This window comes from Hippichthys cyanospilos, chromosome 15 (genome assembly GCF_059441005.1).
Source record: "Hippichthys cyanospilos isolate Australia breed blue-spotted pipefish chromosome 15, RoL_Hcya_1.0, whole genome shotgun sequence".
Lineage (NCBI taxonomy): Eukaryota > Metazoa > Chordata > Actinopteri > Syngnathiformes > Syngnathidae > Hippichthys > Hippichthys cyanospilos.
Window position 1 is genome coordinate 1,550,988 of NC_142383.1, and position 27,656 is coordinate 1,578,643.

At 41.5% G+C, this 27,656-nt stretch overlaps 1 long non-coding RNA gene across 1 annotated transcript; it reads left to right on the forward strand.

The window, feature by feature from the left end:
- Positions 1-1,118: 1,118 nt before the first annotated feature.
- On the forward strand, positions 1,119-21,101 carry LOC148411314 (uncharacterized). Its single transcript, XR_015868044.1, has 7 exons — positions 1,119-1,202; positions 2,767-3,229; positions 3,310-3,890; positions 8,168-8,264; positions 8,349-8,667; positions 20,250-20,382; positions 20,962-21,101. It is a non-coding gene; the product is annotated as an uncharacterized LOC148411314 (long non-coding RNA).
- Positions 21,102-27,656: the final 6,555 nt, after the last annotated feature.

Consider the following 27,656-nt stretch of genomic DNA (forward strand, 5'->3'; position numbering starts at 1 on the left):
GAGGGACGGCCGGTCGCGGCTGCGTCCCAGTCTGTGCCTGGGCGTGAACCTGCTGCGGCACCAACACCAGCTGACCCGCTCCGATGTATACTCGGACCATACCTGCGGGCATGGTGAATCGGAGGGGCGGCTGAATGATGGTGGTTGGAGGCCTACTGCTGAAGCCGGACGGACATCGGTAGTAGATGAGGCCACCCGGCTGGAAGATCCCAGTCGACGGCCAGGGACTCCTAAATTGGACTGCACAGCCGTTCTCACCAGCGCCCGTACCAGCCTGTTGTTGGCTGGCTCGATCCCTGGGGCGCCAAGGGACTGGGCGACGGGTGAGAGGACCCTTGTCGGGGTGCTGGCTGGCTGACGTGGTACCAGCTTGCTGCATTGCCTGACGTATAGTAGGCTGGTGGAGGGATGCCACGATGTGGGACGTCTGCGGTGATTCCTCGCTGAAACATTCTGACGTCAGGGGTCACCCATGTGGCGAGACTACATCTCCAACAGCCTGACGAAACTTTCTAACGTCTGGGATAATAATATGGCAAGATGACCCATCCGGGGTCACCCATTCATCACGTCGGGGTCACCAATCTGGCGAGGCAAAGAAACCACACATTGCTGTGCTAGTGGAGATCTTTACTCTTCGCATGCCATCACAAAAACTGATACAACAAAGTCCAAAACAGCAAAGACAAAGCCAACAGGTTCAAAGCATCAAAGGATCATAGCGACATGCCTACTGGGTGAGAGACATGGTCCTAGTGTCCGCCACAACAGTCCCAAAAGGTAAAGTATCAAATCAAATTACAAACCCAAAGTGTCTTGATGGATGAGAAAGCAAAAGACATTGCAAGGGTGCATGCAGCGTGGCGAAGCAATAACCTGGAAACAAACTCTCCTGCGCCAGCCGGTTATAAAGCCTTCGTGGTGGACTGTGAAGTTAGCCTAAAAGGCATCCTTTATGACAAGGGGACTGTGAACTATATATATATATATATATATATATATATATATATATATATATATATATATATATATATATATATATATATATATATATATATATATATATATATATATATATGTAAATAAATTACTCCACTTCAGATTCTTCCAATACACATCAAGGAATGCAAGAAGGATGAAGTGGATTTGTATCATTCAGCTCTATATTTGTTTAGAATACAGTGATCCCTCGTTTTTCACAGGTAATTGGGACTGGAACCGACCCGCGATAAGTAAGAACTGCAATATATGCCCCCCCCCCCCCCCCCCCCCCCCACACACACACACACACACACACACACACACACACAATATATATGTATTCTTTTTTAATTTTGTAAATGTGAAAAGTCTTCATTCTATGCATATTATTTAAGACGAATATTACTGCAGTACTGTACACATATTTACTTAAATCTTAAATGATAAAACCTTATACACTAACTGAACAGTAGCTACCACTTTCCATCTTTTGAACTCTCGCGAGCAGATGCCCGCACATCGATTTAAAGTGAAGCCTCTTAGATCATAACAATATGCTTGAAATTTAAATTTATTACAAAAGAAATCTAGGTAAAAGTCAGATTTCCAAAGCTGTGCATTTCTCTGTTGCCGGTGTGTGCTTGCTCTCGGCACGCCTACAAGTCACATGATCGGCTCCCAGAGAACAAGCTGTCAATCAATGTGCTTACTAGCACGTTCGTAATGTGTGCATGTGTGCTGAGCTGAGCGCACACAGGCGGTTATAAGAGAGACACAGGAGAGACGAAAGCAAGCTTTTGGATCCTCTTGCCTTTTGTAATAAATTGGAATTTAAAGTGTAAACTCTGCGTTTTAATCATGTTCGGTAAGCTTCTTGTTAGTCGCTCTAGTCGGACATCCGAGGAAGTGATAAACGTATAGGCACATGACTAGACAAGGAAGACACGGAAAAGAGAGGGCATACCAGTACATTTATGATATAATGTGTAATCATTTAAGATTAAAGTAAATATGTGTACTGCATTAGTAGTTCGACTTCCAAGGAGTGCCACTGACAAGTGCATTTATAGATAACTTGCCTATCTGGCACGTCTCTCTGCAATATAATTTGTTCCCCCCCCAAAAAAAAATCTGCAATGCACTGAGAACGCGATAGGCAAAGTGCAAAGTAGCGAGGGATCACTGTATATATATATATATATATATATATATATATATATATATATATATATATATATATATATATATATATATATATATATATATATATATATATATATTGGTCGGCCTCACTTGTTTCAAAAATGGCGGAATGGTAAAGCTTTGTTCGATTGTCAGTGGTTACAAAACCGTATTTATAGTGCATTTTACTGCTTAATTCAAAGTTGAAAGGGTTAGCCATGGGTCCCAAAATTGCTAGTGATGTTAACGAGAGAAGTAAGAAAATGATTTATATGGAAACGATGCTGGAGATAACCCTTATTAGGGAATATGAGCATAACAAGCGACACTCAAAGGTAAATACATCCTTTCTATATTTTTTAATTAGGATGTTTTCTGATTGTATACATGTATATTATATATACACGTAGCATTTACTATACTATTTTGGTACAAATTTTTAATATGTATGTACAATTAACAATACAATGCCAATTTTGATGTTTTTACCTGGGGTTGTTTGTGCACACTCTGCACTTTGTTTTATTATTTTATTAATGTGTTCAAAATGTATACTATGGTGTAGAGTTTCTTCTTTTTAATGCCTTTCTTTCTTTCTTACAGCCCCTGGGTGTGTGCCCTTTGATTGATGAACCCTATTGCAAATGTTTTTTCATCTGAGTTAAAGCGCCTTGCGCATGTTAATACTATACAAAACATTAGCTGGAGTGATCCCACTGATAACTCCCACTTGGATGATTCCATCAGTCATCTCTCTGATGCTCAGCATGACTCCAGGAGACAGACAAGGTGGAGGACAAAAGGAGGGGAAATTGAGAATGTTATACTCATGCTGGGTTTTTTGTAATTCTTATAGCAACTGTCATAGCAAATGTTTTTGCATTTGAAACAAAACATTGGTTGATGAATAATTGCTTCTCTTGCTTCTTTTTTTTATAAGATACTGCAGTGAGTGATGAATTTCAGGAGCATTTTTTTGGGACAAAAATGTGAAGTGCGTAATGAAAATTGTCAGTCTTTTGGGTGCAATCACCCTCTTGTAACTAAAAAGGTGGAAGAGAAACAGGTAAGGAACTAAAGAATGGAGCTGTATGAGAATGGAGCCTAATTAGCTTTTTTCTTTATATTTCTTAATTTGATACTAAGAAATTCTGATCCATTATTTGAGCTGTGCAATCTGTAAACCTGAGAAGTGGAAGGAGGAAGCTTCTTGGATTCCCTGAGGGTAAAACCGTGATTCCTATTTCTGCTGTCTTCCTACTAAATACCTCAAAACGACAGGACCAATGCCTAATCAAGTCTCTTTTATTTTTTTTCCTCTTTTACGACAGTCTTGCTCAGTCACACCACTGCCTCTCTTTCTTGCATGTAACTCAAATGCTTTAACTAAGAACACATCCATTCAAAACAGAAAAAAAATGTAAATAAATGAAAACACCATACATACTAAATAACATGTTACACAATCTATCAAAACTAAGAGTCGCTGTTGGAGCGAACACTTTCCAATTCCATTGAATGCTTTGTGACTAGAAGCCAGCTATAAGTAAACGATGAAAAGGACCATCTGCACTAAAGCAGGCTGCGTGTTCTTTTCGGGAGCTTCCATGGTGGAGAAGACACCTGCGGAGACAGGCACTGCCAGCAGGAGCAATTTCCATGTGTTCCCCTTCGAGATGCAAAGCTTTCGGGGTATTGCACGCCGCACTCGGCTATGGCTGTCTGCTGTAAGTCTGCTTCAATGTATTCTTGCTGCGTTATGTATGGTGTTTTCCGTGATCCGACGCCCGTTTGCATCAACAACGAGAAGTAGAAGGGAGGAGAAGACGCTTTGCCAATGCGTCTGCTGACGCCTGCTCTAAGCTGGCAGGCTGGTGTTTCAGCGTCTCTTGGCATGTTGTTTATGACAAAAAGCTATACAAAATAATGCAGAAAATGATCACTAAATGTAGTGGATTTCTGTTCCAGGTCACCAGGAAGTAAATCTTCTTCAGTCGATGTTATGTCCCTGTGTTTGTATTTTTTTTAAAGCTCTGCGCAACACAAACACGCTTGCTCATGGTGGGCATTCCTGTCAGCGACTCGTCTTTTCTGTTAGTTGAAGCAAATTGGAGTTGGATGTCCTCTTCTCCGTCAATACGAAGTAGAGTCTGTACCAGAGCACTCATTTACCTATCAATTTTCTCTCGTTCCACATTTTTAAAATACTAAATTGGCCACAAAGCCTAACGGCAGCTGCTGATACTGAAACAACACAACCCTGAGTTCAACCAACCAATTAAGAGTTAGTTAGCACAGCACGCCCCCCTCGAGCTACCTGGGTAGCTCACCGAAGACCCTAGTCGCAACTAGGAGCTGAAATGGTTCAGGGTAGAGGTTTATCTTGCCCTACCGGAACGATTTTTGGTGTGGAGGGAAAGGGGAACTAAAGCGACCCGGGTAGCGCGGAAGAGTTCCTGCGGTGTGAAAGGGGCTCATGTTTTCAAGGTTTTTCACCCCAAAACACCTCATTCAAGTAATTAGCTCATCAGCAAGCTATGTAGGAGCTTGAAAATTTTTCAGAACATTAGAACCATGTGTGTTTTAGAGAGAAGCATTGAAAACATGCAGGATGCCAACCCTCTAGGACTGTCGTTTGACACCTCTGCAGGCTTCCTTGTTCTGTGCTCTCCGGCTGGGACGAGGAAGGCTCTCAAACCGTTCTCTACACTGACCCTCTTCCACCCATGCAATGTAAACACACACCCACATTATGCATGCAGCCGTGCCTGTTTTTATGTTCGGCTTTAAAACGGAAGTGGAGAGAAGAGATTTTCCACCAAGTCGAAGTGGCGAAAATAGCCCCTTTTCACACCATAGGTAGCCTGAGTTCGCCTTTACATTCACACAAAAAAACGTTCCGGGTGGGTAAGGTTCCGCTAAGCCTCTACTCTGAAACTTCTAAGGTCCTAGTTGCAACGAGAGTCTCCGCCTCTGTACCCGGGTAGTTTGAGATGGAGTGTTGTGCTAACTAATGCTGATTGGTTTGTTGAGGCAGCCATCATTACGCTTCGTTTTCACTGTGCTCTGTTTAATACAGTGGACGCCCGGTTTACGAAGTCCCTGCCTTATGTTTTTTTACGACGTGTACCGCGACGTTTTTTGTCCCCTCTTTACGCCACTTTTTTGCCTGCGAGTCACTCCGCACTTATATGCCTATACACGCATCACTGCTTACGTCACTAATATGTTGGTCTGGTTTGGGTCGGCATCACTACTTCCTAAGATAGTGGTCTACTATTGATTGGCGTCCCAGAGGCACTAAGATTCTGGTCTGCTATTGGTGGGGGTCACTCATTCCAAAATGGCGAACTGTTAAAGCTTTGTTCTCCTGTGAGTGTTTTCAGAAACATATTTATAGGGCAATTTAGTGCTTAATTCAAACTTGAATTGTTAAGCCATGGGTCCCTAGGTTGCTAGTGATGTTAAAGAGAAAAGTAAGAAAATTATTTATTTGGAAACGAAGCTGGAATAATCAAGAAGTACGAAGAAGGCTAAGCTAGCCTAGCCTAGACTACCCTCACTGTGGAATATGGTCATAACAAGCTCGTCACATAAAGGTAAATAAATATTTTCTATATGTTTTATTTATGATGTTATTTAATTGTATATATGTATATTATATATAAGTAACACTCACTATACTATTTTGATACCAGTTTCTAATATGTATATACAATTTTGATGTTTTTACCTGGGGTTTTACATGCATTAGCAAATTAACATAGGTTTGGATTGCCTACCATATGGCGAATTCAAGTTACGATCCCATCCGCAGAACGGATTAATCTCATAAACTGGGGGCCCAATGTATTTAGAAATAATGGAAGGAGAGGAAATTTATAGACGGGTGGGTGCTCTGGAACAGAGTCTACTGAGTATTGACGGAGAAGAGGACATCCAACTCCAGTTTGCTTCAACTATGAGAAAAGGCGAGTCGCTGACCGGAATGCCCATCATGAGCTAGCACGTTTGTGACGCGGAGCTTTAAAAAGAAAACAAAAAAATTAACATAAGTACAGAACACCGACTGAAAGAGATTTACGTCCTGGGGATGTGGATCAGAAATCCGATACATTTGGTGCTCAGTCTGTGTATACTTTTTATAGCTTTGTGTCGTAAACAACATGCCGAGTTACGCTAAAACCCCAGTAGCAATTTGATTGTCTAAGGCAGCCGAAAAGTATGAGTCACATCAAAAGGAGGCTCCCATTTTATGCTACAATTGCCCCGTGTGAAACAATTACTTGTATTTAGCGACAACCCTACAAAAAAGGTTGTAGCCAGTGGATGTACGTTGATTTGAAATTATTCATTCTTTGGCAAAAATTATGCGTCACGGATGCAGGGACACAGGCGAATGAGAGCACTGGTCTAAATAACTTAGTAACAGACAATTATAGCAACCTGTTGAAACTTATGTTCCTTCAAGGTCTCTCAGATCATCTGCTTGTCAACTTCTCCTGGCTATTCCAAAATCCAAATTAAAGATTCAGGTTTTTACAGCGGCAGATTCATAGCTGAGGAACAAGCTTGCAGCTGCCTTTGTTTGTTATGCAAGCTGGAATATTGCAGGTGTTAAAATAGCGCCTAAAGACGCATTTTTATTGCTTGGCTTTTTAAATACAGCCTAAATGACTACTTGTGTGACACCATGTATGATATACTGCACGTGTTATTTGTTGGTTTTATCTTTTAACTTGTGCAGCACTTTGTTTCAAATTTGTTGTTTTGAATGTATTACTTAAATAAAGTGGTATAGCATGGCATGGCATAGAATTTCATGGCATGGTCTGGTAGTAAAAAAGCCCTGCATAGGTCCCTCCATATACTACATCACTTATTTTATTTCTACTGTTAACTAACATGCAAACTCTACATATGAACGCCGGAAGCAAACTGAAGTTATGAGATGGACGTGCTTACCAGTCTGCCACTATGTTGCCCACAATATCATTAACGTAATGAATATTTTTTTTTTTTTTTAATTGAGAAAAAAGTTAACAGTAGTTCAGTGCTTCTCAATCATTTGTAGCAAAGTCAACCCCAGGAAAGAGAAAATGAGAAAGTGAAAGCTCACCACGATTGACTATAAATGAGAACATTATCTAAAAAGATGTGCAAGTATATCTAAATGTTTATCCTTTTTAAGATCAACAAAAGAAAAAAAAAATATGAATTAACTTTGAACGAATGTTTTAAATTTATTTTCAAAAGGTTTATACAGGTTACAGGGTAGTCTGAAATTGAAAAAAAAAACTGCATCAAAAAGTGCATCAAAGTGCCTTAAATCAACAGAAAACATTTTTGACCAATTGTTTAATTCTGGCGGGGGAAAAAAAAGAAATTTATAAATTATAATAAATATAAATTGAACTGTAACAATAACACAAGAGCACCAGTATCTTAAACATTCTAACCAAAAGAATAACGTATAAAACAGCGTGCTATTTTTTTTCCCAGTCACATTAGTCAGTAATGTGATTTAGAAAAAAACATGTTGACAGCAATCTAAAAGTTTATAACTCCAGAACAGACTTTGAAGACCACCTTGCCCTAGATGTGGGATTACACTAACAAACAAAAGCAAAGCCTTTTCCCTGGGTTGATATAGAACTTGAATATTTCCAATGGAGAAAGAGGGAGGAGCGTTGACAATTTGGAAAATAAAATCTGTAAGATGTCCTTAAAGTAGGATGTCCTCATAGTGTGACATTTGAGTTAAAATTTCCTCCTCTTAATGGACCTTTAGTATATTCGGACGATCAGCTGCCATTATCTCGCCACATCTCTGTGAGTCTCTGCAGTTAAAGCCGCATGGAAAAAGCGCCTCGGGAGTGAAGCAAAGGGCTCGATTTCTATTAATGACTTAATGTGCCCACCCTTACTGTGTTCATTTCAAAACAACCCAAGCTCAACTTCTCCCCACTGGGCGCCTAATGCAATTACACCCTTGTATCTGCAGGGGGCTCCCTCTGTCTCTTCCAGCCTTCCGTCAGTCTACTACTATGACTTTTGTGTGAGTCCGCCTAGCGTGAAGCAAGAGGCAGAAACAGCGACTGGTAGGTCTCATACCCACAATACGGTTAATCAATCATCGCGCCGCCTTAATGACACCCTGCTGTTTCCCTAATGTCCTCTGGCAGAGGCGGCCTGCTGCTGGCACAGAGCTCATGCAGGCACACATATGGTTGTCTCAAATTGACTGACAGGACCCCTTTCATGTGTGCTGCCCTGCACGCCGGATGCCATCAGCCACATATAAACGCTGTTGGCTCACTGAGCGGTCTGGCGAAGGGGGGAACCACGAAATAAAGGAAGGGAGGAATGATGGAGTGATGCGCCCAACAAAAAAAGCTATTATTTCTCACCTGACTGGGTCCCTCTCCATGGCTCCCAAAAGGCACTTGTCAAGAACAAAGTAGCCCGACTACGTAGTGTACCCTGACTATATGGCGGTTCATGGTTTGTGCTTCCTTCATAATGTGGCTTTTTAAGCAGGGTTTTCACAGTAAACTATATAGAGAAATCTAAATTTGGATTAGGTTGCCTTCAGTTTAAGGTCAGTCCATAGAACGAATCTTGGCATCATATTTGACTATACTCTCTCTTTTCAAAAACTGTACCCATTAAATTTGAAGATATTACAAAATCTGTATTTTTTTCCCCCTCCACAATATCACAAAACTCTGCCCTATTCTATCTCCTAGTGATGCAGAGATAGTTTTGTTATGTCTCAATTTAAAAATTGCAACATATATCTCTGGTCTTTACATGTCGAGTATTAAAACCACAAGTCAGTACAAAAGGCTGCAGCTAGACTGCGGTCACAGTCTGCCTGTCCAGTTAGCTCATTCTCCATCCTATTTAACCTGTTTAACCACATTCAATTCAGTCAGTCTGATCAGCACCAGGTGCAACCATTCGTCCATACAGCATATAAGCCTGCGCTTTCCTGACAGATTGTCTGCATGCTAGGGCCTCCCTGTTCTGGCTACTTGGATTTTAACCTTTGCCTGTTCCTGACTATCCGAACCCCTGCTGCCCCAATAAGAATACCTGCAATGATTTTTTATTTTCTCTTGAATTTCATGGAGAGTGAATGGGTCTCTCATACAGCTCAACATGCAGCTGCTTTGCTCTCTCCCTGGCATGTAATATCTGATAGATTGTAATTCCTATTTTTCATCTACAAAAGCAGAACAAAATAATTCCTGGAAAATTCGGTATTCCTAAATGCTGTGTCTTCTTTTAAAACTAAGACAACCTTAACCGGATCAAACACCCTCGAGTTGCACACCAAGGATAATGACTGAAATAAAAATTAAGGAAAGCAGCCTTTAAGTAGAGAAGACAAAATTCTCACTGTCCTGTAGAAAAAATGTTTTTGTAATTTTAACTAAGAGTTAGTTAGAATACACATCACTTTTCTGAAATCATCAGTAATATGTTGAAACTATTTGCTTCAAGTAACAACAAAAATGTTACTTTTTTGCTACTAAGAAAAAAAGCCTTGCTGTTAGTAAACTCTTAGGGCCCAGTTTCTGTGCCCAGCAAGATTCTAAGCAAAAAGTGGAGACCAACAATGCACATGAGTGGAGAGTTCTTTGTGTATTTTGCTATACTTACCAAAATAGATTACTTTTCGCCGTTGTGGCATGCATTTGCAGAAATTGACTTGCTGGAGTCAGCGCATGAGATTGGTGCGCACAAAGAGCATTTCTACATGTAAAGAGCAAGATCTCCCTTGACAAGATGATGTTGTCTTTTGAGAATCATTGTTAATTCACTGTCACCAAAGCTAATGTATATTATCGTACAGCAGCCAGGACAGGCACATAATGTACTTTACCATTTTATGTTTATGTTTACCAATATTGCATGATTGTCAAAACCTGTCAACTTTGAAAATGCCACCCTGCTGTCCCTTCTAAATGCTTGCTAACAGGAGATCGAAAGGTACATTCTGGAGATGTCAAATTGAGCCCATGTCAGGTTCATTTACCGCCATGAAAAATTGGAAACATATTGAAAACCGGATATTTTATTTCCGGCTGCTCGGTGGCGCAGTGAATCACAGGTCTGCCCTCACAGTTCAAAGGTTCTGGTTCAAATCCACCTTGCTCCAGCCTTCTTGAGTGGAGTTTGCATGTTCTCCCCAAGCCCGCGTGGGTTCTCTCTGGGAACTCCGGCTTCTGCCCACACCCCAAAAACATGCATGGCAGGTGAATTGGACATAAATTGTCCTTAGGTGTGATTGGGCGCGTGATTGGTTGTTCATCTCTGTGTGCCCTGCTGGCAACCAGTTCAGGGTGTCACCCGCCTACTACCAGAAGCCAGCTGAGGTAGGCCCCAGCGAGCCTGCGACCCATGTGGGGATAAGCGGCTATAGAAAATGGATGGATGGATATTTTATTTCCTCAGATTTTTGCATTAATCCTTTCAATGGCAACTCGCACACAGAAATTTTTGTTTTAAGACCACAAAAACCACCGGTTTACGCTCGCAGACAATTTATGACATTTACAAGCCTTTCAATGACTTCATTGAGAGGCTTAGCCTGACTCCCGTAATGCAAATGTCTTGTTGTTTATGAAAGGCTTAGGTCCAAGAAATAAATGTTGCACGAAAGCTTTTATTTTGCTGCAGGAAATCGTCTGCAAAATCTGCAGCATTGAATAGCTGTTAACTTTTTTTTTTGTTTTTGTTTGTTTTTTTAATCACAAAATGAAAATTATTTTAAATGAAAAAGCCATATATATATATATATATATATATATATATATATATATATATATATATATATATATATATATATATATATATATATATATATATACACACACACACACACATATATATGATGTATTATGGCTGTTTCATTTATATATATATATATATATATATATATATATATACATACACACACGTGGACAAAATTGTTGGTACCCCTCAGTTAAAGAAGGAAAAACCCACAATTCTCACTGAAATCCCTTGAAACTTACAAAAGTAACAATAAATACAAAATTATTGAAAATTAAATAATCAAAATCAGCCATCACTTTTGAATTGCTGATTAACATAATTATTTTAAAAAACAAACTAATGAAACAGGCCTGGACAAAAATGATGGTACCTCTATAAAAGATTGACTGCTATTTTGACCAGACTGATATGATTAACTCAGGTGTGTCCTTTAATTGACATCACAAGTGTTTCCAAACTCATAATCAGTCAGTCTGCCTATTTAAAGGGAGACAAGTAGTCACTCTGCTGTTTGGTGAAAAGGTGTGTACCACACTGAACATGGACAACAGAAAGCGAAAGAGAGAATTGTCCCAGGACATCCGAAAAAAAAATGATAGACAAACATCTTAAAGGTAAAGGCTATAAGACCATCTCTAAACAGCTTGAAGTTCCTGTGACAACAGTGGCTCATATTATTCAGAAGTTCAAGACCCACGGGAAAGTAGCCAACCTCTCTGGACGTGGCCGCAAGAGGAAAATTGATGACAAATTGAAGAGACGGATCGTTCGAATTGTATCCAAAGAGCCTAGAACAACCTCCAAAGAAATTAAAAGGTGAACTCCAAAGGCCAAGGTACATCAGTGTCAAATCGCACCATTTGTCGTCGTTTGAGCCAAAGTGGACTTCATGGGAGACGACCAAGGAGGACACCACTGCTGAAAAAAAATCATAAAAAAGCAAGACTGGAATTTGCAAAAATGCATGTTGACAAGCCACAAAGCTTCTGGGAGAATGTCCTTTGGACAGATGAGACCAAACTGGAGCTTTTTGGTAAGGCACATCAACTCTATTTTCATAGACTCAAAAACCAAGCAAACGAAGAAAAGAACACTGTCCTTACGGTGAAACATGGAGGAGGCTCAGTAATGTTTTGGGGCTGCTTTGCTGCATCTGACACCGGGTGTCTTGAATGTGTGCAAGGTAAAATGAAAATTGTAGACTATCAAGGCATTCTGGAGAGAAATGTGCTGCCTAGTGTCAGAGAGCTTGGTCTCAGTCGCAGGTCATGGGTCTTCCAACAGGACAACGGTCCAAAACACACAGCCAAAAACACCCAAGAATGGCTGAGAGAAAAGCGTTGGACTATTCTAAAGTGGCCTTCCATGAGCCCAGATCTGAATCCCATTGAATATCTGTGGAAGGAGCTGAAACATGCCATTTGGAGAAGACACCCATCAAACCTGAGACAACTGGAGCAGTTCCCTCATGAGGAGTGGGCCAAAATACCTGTTGACAGCTGCAGAACACTCATTGACAAATACAGAAATCGCTTAATTGCAGTGATTGCCTCAAAAGGTTGTGCAACAAAATATTAAGTTATGGGTACCATCATTTTTGTCCAGGCCTGTTTCATTAGTTTGTTTTGTTAAATAATTATGTTAATCAGCAATTCAAAAGTGATGGCTGATTTTTATTATTTAATTTTCAATAAATTTTTATTTATTGTTACTTTTGTAAGTTTCAAATGATTTCAGTGAGAATTGTGGGTTTTTCCTTCTTTAACTGAGGGGTACCAACAATTTTGTCCACGTGTGTATATATATATATATATATATATATATATATATATATATATATATATATATTTTAACAGTGATCCCTCCTACTTCGCGGTCTCAGATATGGCGCTCTCAGTACTTCAGTACTTCACGTTTTTTTTACAGGAAAAATAACAAATATTTCAAAATAAAAAATAATTTAAAAAATGTGCAAAAATGTAAAAAAAAAAACAATTGAAAAAAGCAAAACAGTACATTACACAGTACTGTATTCATCAAATGAATAAGTAATCTTAGTTAATAACTATGTTAAGAATTCTTCAAGCGTTAGAGTTCGTGACGTTTTTTTATCTTATTTTGAAATACATGCTTTTAATTTGTCGGGTCGCAGTGCATTTGTTTCTTTCCTGTTTTACGTTCTCTGTGCGTCATTCGGCTCGTTACGGTGACGTAGTGAATGACAACGTAAGCTCATATTTATAGTTTATTATCATTTATGTTGATAACGCACGCTACTGCCTAAGCGATGAGTGTTTATTCTGTTTATGTGTTGGTTTGTGTAGAGGTTGCACTTTATAGTTAGTAGTTGTTGTTAGTTGTTGCTAACCCGGTAATGTCGTTTAAAACACAGTAAATTCATAGATTAAGTGTTTATATGTTCGTTGACTGACTTTAAGATTGTTGTTGATTTATTATTCAACAGATACTACATGATACACCATATATGAGCCAAAATAAATTTGAACTTCAACGCGATGACTTGTGTCCTCTTTCACCGGAGTCTTGGAGCAGATAACCAGTCCTGAGAACACATTCTCAACAAACTAAGTAATATTAGTTATATAGTGAATATACAATAATGTTAATAAGGATAATGTAATGTTAAATAATAGGAGAAAGGAAATAAAATAGGCAAAAAATACAAAAAAAAAAAAAAAGAATTGTTTATGGTTACTGGCTATATTGGGGCATACATAGAAATCTAGGAACTGATACCCTACTTCGCGGGTTTCAGACTTCGCGGGGGGTTGACAGCCCCCATTAACCGCAAAGTAGGGGGGGGATCACTGTGTACAGTGGGCCCCCGTGTTACGAACTTAATCCGTTCAGCGGCTACGCTTGTAACTTGAAGTGCTCGTATGGCGGGCAATCCAAACCTATGTTAATTAGTGAATGCGTGCAACGCGCGCAAAAACCTTAGGTAAAAACATCACGACTTTATACACATATTAAAAATGAGTAAGATAATCTACTGTACAGTTAAATAAAATAACATATACAAAGGAAAAATGACATTTACCTTTGGGGCGACGTGACTTGAGCTGGGTGGAGGCGGAGGGGAGCAGAGACCAACCCGCAGAATTTATTTATTTATTTTCTTAAACGGGAACATTTCTCAAACTAGAACTTATCACCAGCGATTTCCTTCTCTTTAATCTATAATAGAAGAAGACTCTCAATTTTGTTGTCGATCGAGGTCCGTCCCCGGCAAGGAAAGTCTTGCCCTTAGAAGATTGCCGAGCGGTTACGGCCATACTCACGAGCAAGGTTAACCATGCGTGCGCCTCCTTCGTATTTTTTTTTTTTTTTATCTCCTGCTTCGTTTCTATTGTCATCATCCTCTTACTTCTTCCTTTACCGCCACTAGCAATTTTAGAAGCCATGTCTAACAGATAAAGTTTGCAAAGTCTTCACAACATTCCTTCCTTCCGTTTTTGACTGATTTTCTCTCCTTCCTTCCGTCCCGACCAGCTGTGCCATCAAGCTAGATGAAGGCATTCGACCAATAGCATATTGGCATTTCCGTGACTGACACCGTGACTGGAACAGTGACTGTGACGTTGAAAGAGCAATAGCATATCAGCGGTACCGTGTTGTGCGTGAGCAGATGATTTCGTTGATATAGCAAAGCGAAGTCAATTGTACGTACACATTGACTGACTGGCAAAGCGTGGTGAAATCAGTTATAACTATCACGAATATACACACATATATAAAATTATTGCCATAATCTACTTTGCAGTTAATTAAATTAACATGGATACACAAAGGATAAATGACATTTTCCTCTGGGGTGACGTGACTTGAGCCGAGTGGAGACGGAGGTGAGCAGAGACCAACCCGCAGAACCGTGACAGACAGTGACTGTGACATTGTAAGAGCAACAGCGTTCGACGTTGCCGTGATAAGCGTCAACTTCCAAATTAGTTGACATAGCAAAGCGAAAATAAATGTTCGAACACAATGGCTGACATGTCATATTGTTCGTAAGACGGGAGGTTTGTGTGTAAGTGGGGGACAAAAAATTCCGCGGTCGAAATGTTTGTAAAAGAGGGTGTTCGTAAACCGGGGGCCGACTGTATATATATATATATATATATATATATATATATATATATATATATATATATATATATATATATATATATATATATATATATATATATATACACACAGTGGGCCCCCGGATTACGAACTCCCCCTCTTACGAACTTTTCAACTTACGGACTTACGAGCGTGGACCGCGGCGTTTTTTGTCCCCTTCTTACGCACAAACTTTTCGTCATACGAACAATCCGACATGCTGGTCAATATGTTGGTAAAATTATTTTCGCTTTGCTGCATCAACGAAATTAAATGATCATGCTTGTAACGGCAACGCTGAACGCTATTGCTCTTGCAATGTCACAGTCACTGTCTCAGTCACGGTGTCAGTCACGGAGATGCAGATATGTTATTGGTCGATTGAGGTCACAGTCCCGGTCACAGTAGGGTCACTCACGGAGATGCGGATATACTATTGGCCGGCGTCACGTCAATCACAGAAATGCAGATATGCTTGGCCGAACGCCTTCATCTAGCTCAGTGTTTCCCAACCTTTTGATCACCGCGTCACATTTAAAGCCTTGAGGGTGCTGTCCGCGGCAGTCAATGCCGTAAATGTATACAGCGGACCAGGGGCGGGGGATGGGGTGGGGCTGTCCGCAGCACAGTCAATGCCGTAAATTTAGACAGCGGACTGAGGGGATAATTTCCCGCGGCACAACTGACAACTGCGCGCCGCGGCACACAGCGGTTGAAAAACATGGATCTAGCTTGATGGCACAGCTGGTCGGTGTGTTGTGAAGACTTTGCAAACTTTATCTGTTAGACGTGGCTGCTAAAATTGCTAGTGGCGGTAAAGGAAGAATTAAGAGGATGATGACAATAGAAACGAAGCAGGAGATAATAAAAAAAATACGAAGGAGGCACACGCATTGTTAACCTTGCTAGTGAGTATGGCCGTAACCTCTCGGCAATCTTCTAAGGGCAAGACTTTCCTTGCCAGGGGACGGACCTCGGTCAACAACAAAATGGAGAGGCTTCTTCTATTATGGATTAAAGAGAAGGAAATCGCCGGTGATATGTTCTAGTTTGATAAAAGTTCCTGTTTAAGAAAACAAATAAATAAATTCTGCGGGTTGGTCTCTGCTCCCCTCCGACTCCACCCAGCTCAAATCACGTCGCCCCAAAGGTAAATGTCATTTTTCCTTTGTATATGTTATTTAATTTAACTGTACAGTAGATTATGTTACTCATTTTTAATATGTGTATAAAGTCGTGATGTTTTTACCTAAGGTTTTTGCGCGCGTTGCCCGCATTCACTAACTAACATAGGTTTGGATTGCCCGTCATACGAGCAGTTCGAGTTACGAGCGTAGCCGCTGAACGGATTAAGTTCGTAACACGGGGGCCCACTGTATGTATATACACTGAAGTATGTAGTGATAAATGATATATTTGGACAATAAAATGTAGGCTACTGCACCATTCTAGAACAAGTGATTAATGCTCAGCTAACCAGTTTTTTTCTTCTTCTCTTCCTTCTGTTGTTCTTTACGTTTTTGTTGTCCGAGCTGTCTGAAGAAAAGTCTCTTGGGGTTCAAACCGAACGCCTTCAGTCTCTGTTTACTAAAGTCTTAACCTCTTGACCTCTGAGCATGCGCACAATAAAAGGCGCAGTGAGCAAAAGCTTACAGCGAAAGTAATGGCGAAAAGCTGTCAGGTACTTTTCTCATGGCTCAAGAATTTAGCTAATCACTTAGCGATTGTGACGCGTATAACTGCAGCAAAGATGGCCAGTGCAACAGGTTATGGTCCCAGTCAGGCAAGCCAAAGGTGGTTGAGACTTTTATTCAACAGACGAGAAAGTTTAAGAGCTATGAGAGATGAGATTCCTGGCGCACTTGGAGTTGCGTGGCCTTGGAGGACCCAGTTGTTGATGAAGAGGATGAGGAAGCTATTGCCGAAGACGAAAGGATGAACGATAAGGCATATGTAGAGCTTGTGCAATGTCTGGACAATAAAAGCTTGTCTCTGGTCATGAGAGACACTAAACGTAATGGGCGGAAGGCAATGGAGATTCTCCGCGAACAATATAATTAGGACAAGCCTCGTGTTGTGAGCTTGTATTGTGAACTTTCTTCACTTCACAAGGCCAGCAACGAAACGGTAACAGATTACATTATTCGGGCAGAGACTATATTTACCTCACTAAGGAGAGCGGATGAGCACATTAGTGACGGCGTCAAATAGCAAAGATAGTAAAAGGGCTACCCAACACATTTAAGCCATTCGTCGTGCACATCACACAAACAAATGAAGTTTTGACATTCAGTGAATTTAAAACGTAACTCAGAAATTATGAAAGCACCGAAAAATATGGACACACTGACGCTAATGCGGAAGAAGACAGTGTGATGAGGACAAAGGGACGCCGTAGTGGCGTGGAAGAGGACAAGGAAAGAGGACAGACCTGTGAAATATTGAGTGCTATGCTTATGGCAAAAAGGGGCACATGACCAGAACATGCCCCGACGAGCAAAAGACGTCAAGAGACAGCTGGAAATGGGACACGACACAGCGAGGACGAGGTCGCAGTCGTGGACGAGGCCATGACCATGTGAGAAAAGCCAATGAAGAAACAGAGGATGAACCTGCATCATTTTGTTTTTTCAAAATGATTAATTGCTCTACTCATCAAGGCAACAAGAAGGGAGTAAATATGAACTGCTGCGCCACAACTTACATGATTAATGATGCAACAAAGTTTAACACAGTCGAGAAAAGCTCCAGACCTGAAAGTCACGTAATCGAGGTAGTTGATGGAACAGAGGTGAGCGGCTTGGCGAAGATGAGAGGAAACGCTGAAATCTAATTTTTGAACAGCAAGGTGACGTAAGGTGAAAACAAGGCTGAAGTCTGCACTGTACATCCCATCGTTTCCACAAAACATCTCAGTTAAAGCGGCAACTGCCAGCGGAGCAGAGATTCACTTTAAAGATGGAAACGACTGGTTGATGCATAAGAACGGTACAAAGTTTAAGATGGACGCGTATTAACACTATTGATGATGATGTTGACAAGGTGTGTGTTAGCTATGACATTCAAACATGGCATAAGATACTAGGTCGTTGAAATTTTGATGACATTACAAAACTTGAACTGAACTTGAACTTGACTTTCCAAAGGAAATAATAAGTCCAAGCAAAACTGTGAAACATGTATAAAAGGAATATTTACACAAGAAAGAAACAGGGAGGCAGATGTTAAAGGTAAAATGGGTCTAGAGCTAGTCCACACAAACCTATGTGGCCCTATAGAGTCAGCTGACAAAGATGGGTACAGATATGCAATAGCATTTACTGATGATCACAGCAGGATGATTTTTCCATACTTCAAGGCAAAGAGTGACACTGCAAACGTTACGGAAAAGTTCATTGCAGATGTAGCACCATATGGAACAAATAAGTCTATCCGATCAGACAATGGTACAGTGTTTACTGGACAAAATTTTCAATCTTTACTCAGGGAGAAAGGGATGAGTCACGAGACTAGTGCACCCTACTGGCCTCATCAGAATTGAAGGAAATTCATATTTTTCAAATTCAATATATCAATAAAATAGTGTGTACATGGAACTGTGTTATTCTAATAAAGATTGAGACGACGTAACGTCAGTATAAAGCAGATATGGTCCTGGCCCAGGGGAAATAAAGACAAGTCGGCACCTCCAAAAGGAACAGATGGCATCCCCCGACCAACATTCCACCATAGGCAAAAGGCTAGGTGTGGCCTTCAAGAGAAGATATCAGTCAGGGTTTTATGGTGCTCAGACTTCCTCCCGCTTCAAAGAATGGCCGGCAGAACAAAGACTTTTGAAGACACCATCCCCACGCAAACAGACCCCCACGCACGCACACACGCACACACCGACAGGCACGCACGCACGTGCACGCACACACACACACACACACACTTGCATTCCACAGTGGGACTAGATGCCCCAAAAGGGTATAAGAACTGAACGTTGAAGGTGAAACGTTGCCATTTTCTGCTCCGACCCATGGCAGGACTGGCCCAAGGCCTCGTGTACTTTCCCACTCTGTCTGGATTAAATCAATTGTTTCACTATGTTGTGGTATGGGCGATCTTTCAACAAAAACAAACACGCTAGGAACTAGTTTAAGGCAAGAAGCTTTTTTCTAGATTCCTTCAGAATGGAACTGCTGAAAGAGGTTGGAGAACATTATTTGAGATGTCAAGATGTGTGCTTTTGGACAGTTATCTACAAAAGTGTTTATGGACATGCTGTACAAACAGCAGTGCAAATGTTACAACAAAGTTCTTAAACAGACACCTTACTGTGTTTTTACAGGGAAGGTCCCTAATTTATCGCACATTAAGATTTTTGGTTCAATCTTCCTGGCTTTTCAGGAGTCAATAACTCTTTTAGCCTTAGCAAATGAAAATAATGAACACTCAACTGTTGTTACTTTTAATTTTTTCTCTTTCAATTGTTATAGAAGGAAAATGTACATTGATGGATATTACCATCAGAAGTCTACCTGCCATAGGGAACATAGCAAATATTAAGCGACAACTATAATAACTCTTTAACAGGAAAACACAATTGAATTACAATACAAACCCAATACAGGTTATTAATAACCCTACCACATTTGAAAAACTGAGATATATTGGTGAGATATGATACCATCGGATAGGCGAATTTTAAATTGATCAAATTTAGACAGTAGAATATTATGATTGACAATGAAGACTAACACTTTTCAAAGCTCTAAAAAAAGTGAATCAATGAAGAATTTGGTTGCATTACAAAATGCTCAGTTGCATTTGCATTTAAATGGCAAGACATTTTTTAAAATGATATTTCAACACAAATGTGTTGCAAGGCAGTACACTCAACTCATCATTTAGAAGTTTTCTTCATCAATTGAGATTTGGGATTCTGGAGATAGAGTATGTTTTTGCAAATTCCTGCCAGAGCAACAAACACAATCAGATTGATATCTGTTTCTCCATACTGATCAAGGGTGTACAATACAATAGTCAGACAATTTTAAAGTGTCTCATATGACTTGTAATGTCTGTCATGAATCACTTCAGCTCTCTTTCCTCACTCTGTGACTGTCAAAGTAAACCTCTACTGAGATGATGGATTGCTCTTTTAATTCTAGCGTTCCACCGCAGACACATCCATAGAGGAATAAGCTGTCATCAAATGACAACAACAACTAACCATTCCAGTGGCCAGATGGGCTTCCGACAGCATCCTGCATACACATGCATTTCACCTCTTCGATGTCACAGGTATTGCATGACTTATCTGCATAGATAAGAGTTTGGACTGGTCATGCTGTTAGCTGTGCCAAGTTTGTGCCACGGGAGGTTCAACTTTGACTGAATTCCAAATTTATTGTGAGGTCTTTTTTTTTTTTTTCTTGTCGAACACTTGGCTTTGCATGGGAAACACGAGCATTTGGGCAGATTGTCTTTTTTCTTCATTCATATGGGGCTTTCTCGTGGACAGCCACAGTGGTGCAACAAAACCACCTCAATTAGGCATGGCAACATATAAAAACAAAACAAAAAAAAACCTCAATACTAAGCAGTACTCAATACTAGTAATACTAAATTTAATTAACCATTTTCAGCATTTAAAGGTTTATATTTGTTTATAATAAATTGGTGAATTTCTCTAGGCAACGCAGATTGGGGTCGGAAAATAAAGACTTCTCAGACATCTTGGTTGGAAGATTTTATTCTGATATCATGCAAGCTCTTTTCCCCCAAAAAATGACATTAACTCATGGCTCTTTGTGCAAGTGTCTTAAATTTTTTGCCTTTCTTGCTTCTAGTCAAATTTCACATCTCAGCATCATTTTCCAGATCATTTTCAGGGTGGTCAGGGCTCGAGTCACCTTCAGTCTCCAGAGCACTTCCTCTACAATGGAATGTCTTCGTCTTCTCTCTGACTGAGCTCTCTTAGGAGAGTTAAGTTGACACCACTACCACAATGAGACTTTTAACACAACACTAAAAAAATTAATAAAGGTTAATGAAGATTCAATGACCACATCTTTAACCCCTGGGTGTCCGGGTAGTTTTCACTAACCGTCGCTTCATTCGCGTCCATCACGTCGCCCGACGTGCATTTGCGCCCAGTCACGCAAACTCCATTGACTACAATACTAAACTCTTTTCACCTCGTTCGGTGTGCGTGTACCATTCAACTAAATCATCTCCAAAACATTATTTCGGGTGCAGCCCAAGCGGCCCGGTACCAGTTGATCCGCGGACCGGGACCGGGGGTTGGGGACCACAGAGGTAGATGACTAGCCCCGAAATCGTTCACATGCCAGGTCCACATTAGTAAAACAACAATTTTTTTTAGTAAATTAACAAATTATCCATTTTGGTGAACATGAGAAAAGAAAGAGTAGTCCCAATAATTTGGATACAAAAAGTACACTGGGTCAGAGACACTAAAGTACTGATGGACAGATTTGAATTACAGTACAGAGCTGATTTGTTCAGGCTGGCAATCTGTCAGAGAAATCTCTATAAGAAGACTAGGACAAGCCTAGCTGCTTAAACAGCAAAAAGAGTAACTCAGACCAGCCAAGATTGACTTTTCTATGCCGGCATAGGGAAAAAAGCCTGGGCAAATGAACTTGTGGGTCTTCCAACGCTAGTTTCACTGCCTAGCCGTCCCCCCCTGGCTTTTATTGAGCAAAAGCACAGCAGATTACAAGACACAACAAAAGAGCCAGCCGGGCGCCACCGGCAGCTGGGCCAAGGTCCCGGCTCACACTTTCGTGCGTCAACAGCTCTATCTAATGAACTAGGATTGCATAAATGGGTAACAATGAAATAAGCACATAATGATAACAACCTAATTAATGATTCCCTTCACACAATCTTAGGACAGGAGCGATCTAGTGAAGTGTCTTTGAAACAATTGAATTCTTCTCCCCAAAATTAATGAATGTGAATTCAAATCTGGTATCTTAGGAAATTTTTTTTGGAAGAATTTCACTCAAATTTGAGCGCATAAACATTAACCAACGGTTTGTGACCAAGCCTGCCAGATACAACAACAAAACGGCCATTATAATCTTAAATAATATTGGATCTTATCAATGATATGTTTTGATCAATCAAAATAGCTGCACCTCTGGCTTTTGCTCTGAAGTTAAAACAAAACTACTGCCCAGATCTTTTACGAATAACCGCGGAGCCCGAGCAGATTCAGGACCCCAGACAACCACACGAGGAAGTGGATAGTCAATGATAGTCTAGAACACAGGTGTCAAACTCGAGGCCCGGGGGCCAGGTCCGGCCCGCCACATCATTTCACGCGGCCCGCAAAACGCCCATTCCAAGTCAAAATATCACATTTGTAAGTCAGTTTGAAATTTTTTGGGGGGAAAAGCAAGCGCTTTTTGCCCTTACCTTCTCTCTGATTTCAAGTGTGACAAATACATCCAAAATGTATTCTGACAGAAACTGTAACTGCAACGTGGCCCTCGATAAGAATGAGTTTGACACCCCTGGTCTAGAACATAGTCCAGACGTGGAAACAAAAACAGTCCCAAAAGGAAAATTATCAAATCAAAGTCACAAAGAACAAACCCAAAGTGTCTCGACGAAGAAGAACGCGGGATGAGAAAGCAGGAGATATGGCGAGGGTGCTTGCAGCATGGCGAAGCACTCGCGCCTCATAAATAGAATTTTCCTTACAGTCACTTTTGTGACCGATTGGTTGAAAGGGGTTAATATAAGTGTAACGTTTGGACATTTGGTGAGTTGAGAGGAGGAAGGAAGGGGACCCAAAAAATGCAAGAAAACTGAGAAATATGTGGCTCAAAAAAGGAAGTTTTAAGAATGAACTGAGGAAGGACCGAACCGGGTGCAAAACTGGACAACGTGTCACCAGTCAATGCCAAGACCAATCAAAAAAATTTTGCGCGTTGTCCACCAAAAAAACTGAAGCATCTCAACACCAAGCTTCACGTCAAACTTACCGAAGCTTTTTCCAACGCAGCAGGCCTAGTATATGGGCCTTCGCTGACACCACCTCCACCACTTCCACCACCACCTAAACATGCTTACCTGTCTGGATATAGCATGCTGTTTTTAATCCCCTGGATACTCCTGGGATGCTCATCGCTCCTCTCTGCCCAGACACTCGGCTCCTCGACGCAAGCTAACGTTAGCTTCCTGCTACTGCTCTCCACCCTGACCATGCCGCCGCTCCACTCTGCCTCAGATCATCATCACCACTCGCGTCCGACATCTGGTACATTCTGGAACAACCATCCTCCACACAGTCGCTCGGGTCGCATGTTTTCATTCAACTTCACGTCACAAAACTCCATTCATTCCTTCTGGTCCTCCTGCCGTCCTGCAACTTCTTCATTACGTCATCACAAGAAAAACCATGTGTACCGGTCCAATCTCCGTCCTCTTTCTCAATCCTCACAGCCAACCACAAAGCAACACCACCTGAAACTGGCTCTGTTCACCAGCTCACTCAACAACAAAAGCTTAATACTGAATGAACTTATAACGGACAATAATCTTGATCTCTGTCTAACTGAAACCTAGGACAAACCCTTGGACTATTTCTCATTAAACCAGACCACTCCTCCCAACTTCACCAACATTACAAAAGCTCGCTCTGAGGAGCGGGGAGGCGGTGTTGCAGCAATATATAGAAAGGACAATAAAACAACCTCCATCTCCATTCCTGACGTCCCCTCATTTGAACACACTGCCTTCAAGCTATCCAGCCCCACTTCTCTTGTCACTGCCATCATTTATCGCCCCCCCCCCCCCCCCCCCCCCCAAAAGCCAAACCCCTCATTTCTCTCTGATTTTTCTGATTTTCTGACCCAGCTCTGCTCCATCTTTCCTTCTGTTCTTCTCCTTGGTGATTTCAACTTCCATGTCAATGACTCCAACAATAAACCTGCTACTGAGTTCCTGGACCAACTACATTGCCTCAACTTCACACAACATATCAACTCCCCTATTCACACCCGTGGTCACACCCTGGATCTCGTCTGCTCCACTGGCCTCACAATAAATCAGCTCTCCAGCCTCAACCTCAACATGTCCGATCACCTTGCAATCCTTATGAACATTAACATCACCATTCCCAATCCCAAAGATCAATTCAAAATATTCTTCCGCAACATCAAATATACCCCCCCCCCCCCCTCTGCTCTCTCAGCCTCTCTTGCCGCTAAGATGTCTGCCTCCCCTCCCTCGTCACCTGACAATCCCTCAGACCTTGTGAACTATTACAGTCATACACTCTCCTCCTGTCTTGATCAGCTAGCCCCCATCAGACCCAAAACAGTCACTTTCACACACTCAGCACCCTGGTACACCCGTGAACTCCACAAAATGAAATCCCGTAAACGCCAACTCGAACGACTCTGCAAGAAAACTGGTTTAAATGTCCATCAACTCGCCTACACTGATCACCTCCACCAATAAAAAGATGCCCCCAACTCAGCTTGGTCCACCTACTACTCCAACATCATACACTCTGACTCTTCTAACCCAAGGCTCTTTTCACCACAATAAACAAAATTCTCAAAACCAGCGACATCTCCAACTCCTTCACAGACACCAAGTGTAACACCTTTCTTTCATTTTGCCAAAACAAAATTAACACCAATTACAGTAACCTGACCACCTCCACCACTCCCTCCACCTCCACACCTGTCTGCCCCCCCTCCACCACTCAGCCCTTGTCTCACTTCTCTCAGTCCCCCGGTGCTGGTGTCCAGACTCTTGGTGGGCATGGAAACCTCTTCCTGAGCTCTGGACCCCATTCCATCCACATTTGTCAAAAACTGTCTCCCAGCCATCTCGTCACTCCGTCAATATCATCAACTCCTCCTTCAGCTCTGGCTTAGTCCCGACACCCTCAAACTGGCAGCTGTCACCCCTATCCTCAAAAAGCCTGGACTCAACCCTGACACCATGAACAACTTCCAGCCCATTTCCAACCCCCCTTTCCTTTCTAAAATTCTGGAACGTGCTGTCGCCACTCAGCTCCTCACCCAACAAACCTCCAATGATCTGTTCGAACCTTTTCAGTCTGGTTTCCGCTCACGTCACTGCACAGAAACAGCCCTCCTCAAGGTCACCAATGACCTCCTCCTCTCCTCAGACTCTGGCCACCTCAGCATTCTCCTACTCCTTGACCTCACAGCAGCCATCGACACCATCAGCCATACCATCCTCCACTCCCGCCTGGAATCATCCCTCAACATCACTGGCACTGCCTTCTCCTGGTTAAAATCATATCTCACAAACAGACATCAGCATCAACAACTGCACCTCCTCCACTGCCCCTCTGTCACAAGGCGTCCCTCAGGGTTCGGTGCTTGGGCCATTTCTCTTCATCCTTTACATGCTTGCTCTTGGTAACATCATCTGCCGTCACCACCTCCATTTCCACTGCTACACTGACGACGTCCAACTATACATCTCCACGAAATCCCTCACCACCCTGACCAACTGCCTCACTGAAATTAAATCATGGATGCACTCTTATTTCCTCCAACTCAACTGTAATAAATCTAACATGCACATCTTCTGCCCCAAATCCCCCACCAAAGCCATTCCCAACTGCACTCTCACTGTCGACAACTCCACTCTGTCTCCCTCCACTCACATCCGTAACCTCAGGATTATCCTGGACAGCAACCTCTCCTTCCAACACCACGTCAACCGTATCACAAGAACTGCTTCCTTCCATCTCAAAAATATCTCCCGGCTCCGTCCATCACTCTCCTTCTCTGCCGCTGAAACCTTGATCCATGCGTTCATTACCTCCAGACTCGAATACTGCAATAGCATCCTTTATGGCTCATCTTCGAAAGTCCTCAATAAACTTCAATACATTTAAAACTCCGGCGCACGCCTTCTCACCCGCTCCCGTGAGCACATCACCCCAGTCCGCCAGAAGCTCCACTGGGTCCCCATCCCTCAACACATCCACTTCAAAATCCTCCTCCTCACCCACAAAGCCCTACACAATCAGGCCCCCCTGTTATCTCACCAACATACTCCACCGTACCACCCCTACCCGCAGCCTCCGCTCCTCTGACGCCAACCTCCTGTCCCATCCGGTCAGAACCAAGCACCGGACCTGGGGTGACAGAGCCTTATCCATGGCTGCCCCCACCCTCTGGAATTCCCTCCCCAAACTCATCCGTGACTGTACAGACCTCCCACTATTCAAATCCCATCTCAAAACTCAACTTTTTAGAACAGCTTATTACTGTACCGTGTCATGTAATGTCCTCTTGTTCTGTCCTGTGTCTTGTAACTATTCTATGTGTACTGCTTTTACAATTTTTATATTACTGTCTCTTTGATTGTTTTTAAGTGTACCACTTTTACAATTTTTGTACTACTGTAAAGCGTCTTTGAGTGTCTAGAAAAGCGCTATACAAATAAAATGTATTATTATTTATTATTATTAGGTGGACAAAATCAAACTAACGAGAATCCAGACAATAAAAGCAAATGCGAGTGGCAAAGGCAATTAAAACTTATCCTTATACGTTCCAAAACTTAGGAAAAGTCATAATAAATTCAAATAATTTGTCCACGAAGTTTTATGAAGTCCACCAAGAGCAGGTGATCTTTAACAAGATTGTACGCTAAATTACAAATGGCAATTTAATATACTGTAAGTGTCACGCGAGTGGAACAGAAACATTCTACGTGAGGCCTCTACTGTAGATGGCGATCTTATAACTTGATTGTCTAACAAAAATATGGGCCCATACACAATACGTCAATGCACACTGCACAGAAGCCTCCTACTTGTTGAAGCAAATGCCTTAGCGCCTCTCAGCTAAGCAAACATTAAGTCTGTCTGGAAGTCTGCTTGGCAATACACATTAGCTCAATTCTAATTGGCTAAAAACTCTGCACTACAACGGCAGCACTTGGAGGAGGGCAACCATATGGATATAATACGACAGGAAAAGAACAGAATATGGAGAATATTTTTTTATATAAAATATACATATTTAGTACAAAAAAAATTAAAATGAAATTGACTTTTAGTATAGTTATTAAAATTATTATCGTTTATTATAGTTATGATTGTGTCAGGTTACGTTAGGCCAGCAGAGAGGGCCTTGCTGGCCCTGACGGACCACCACTGTGTATTTGTAATATTCTGTGTGAACCAATCTATCTGTGATTTTGTTCTCACTTGTGAAGCCATTTGAGACTGTGATGATTCATTGCTATACAAATACAGTAGACTTGACAATACTATTCACTCAATAGAGGCAGAAATGCTTCCTACTCATCTAAAAGATGAGGTTTCTGAAGGCTTTCTGAAGACTTTCCTTCCGCATATACATGCTAAGAGACACCAAAGCTCATTTCAGCACGTACATGGACTTTGAGCAAGCACTTCTGGCTGCCATTAATACTTCACAAACTGGATTTGGAATTCTTTAAAAATTGCCATGATTAATTTTAAATGTTAAGTTATCGAATGCACTATTCAAGAGGTTTAAGTGACACACAGTCTGTGT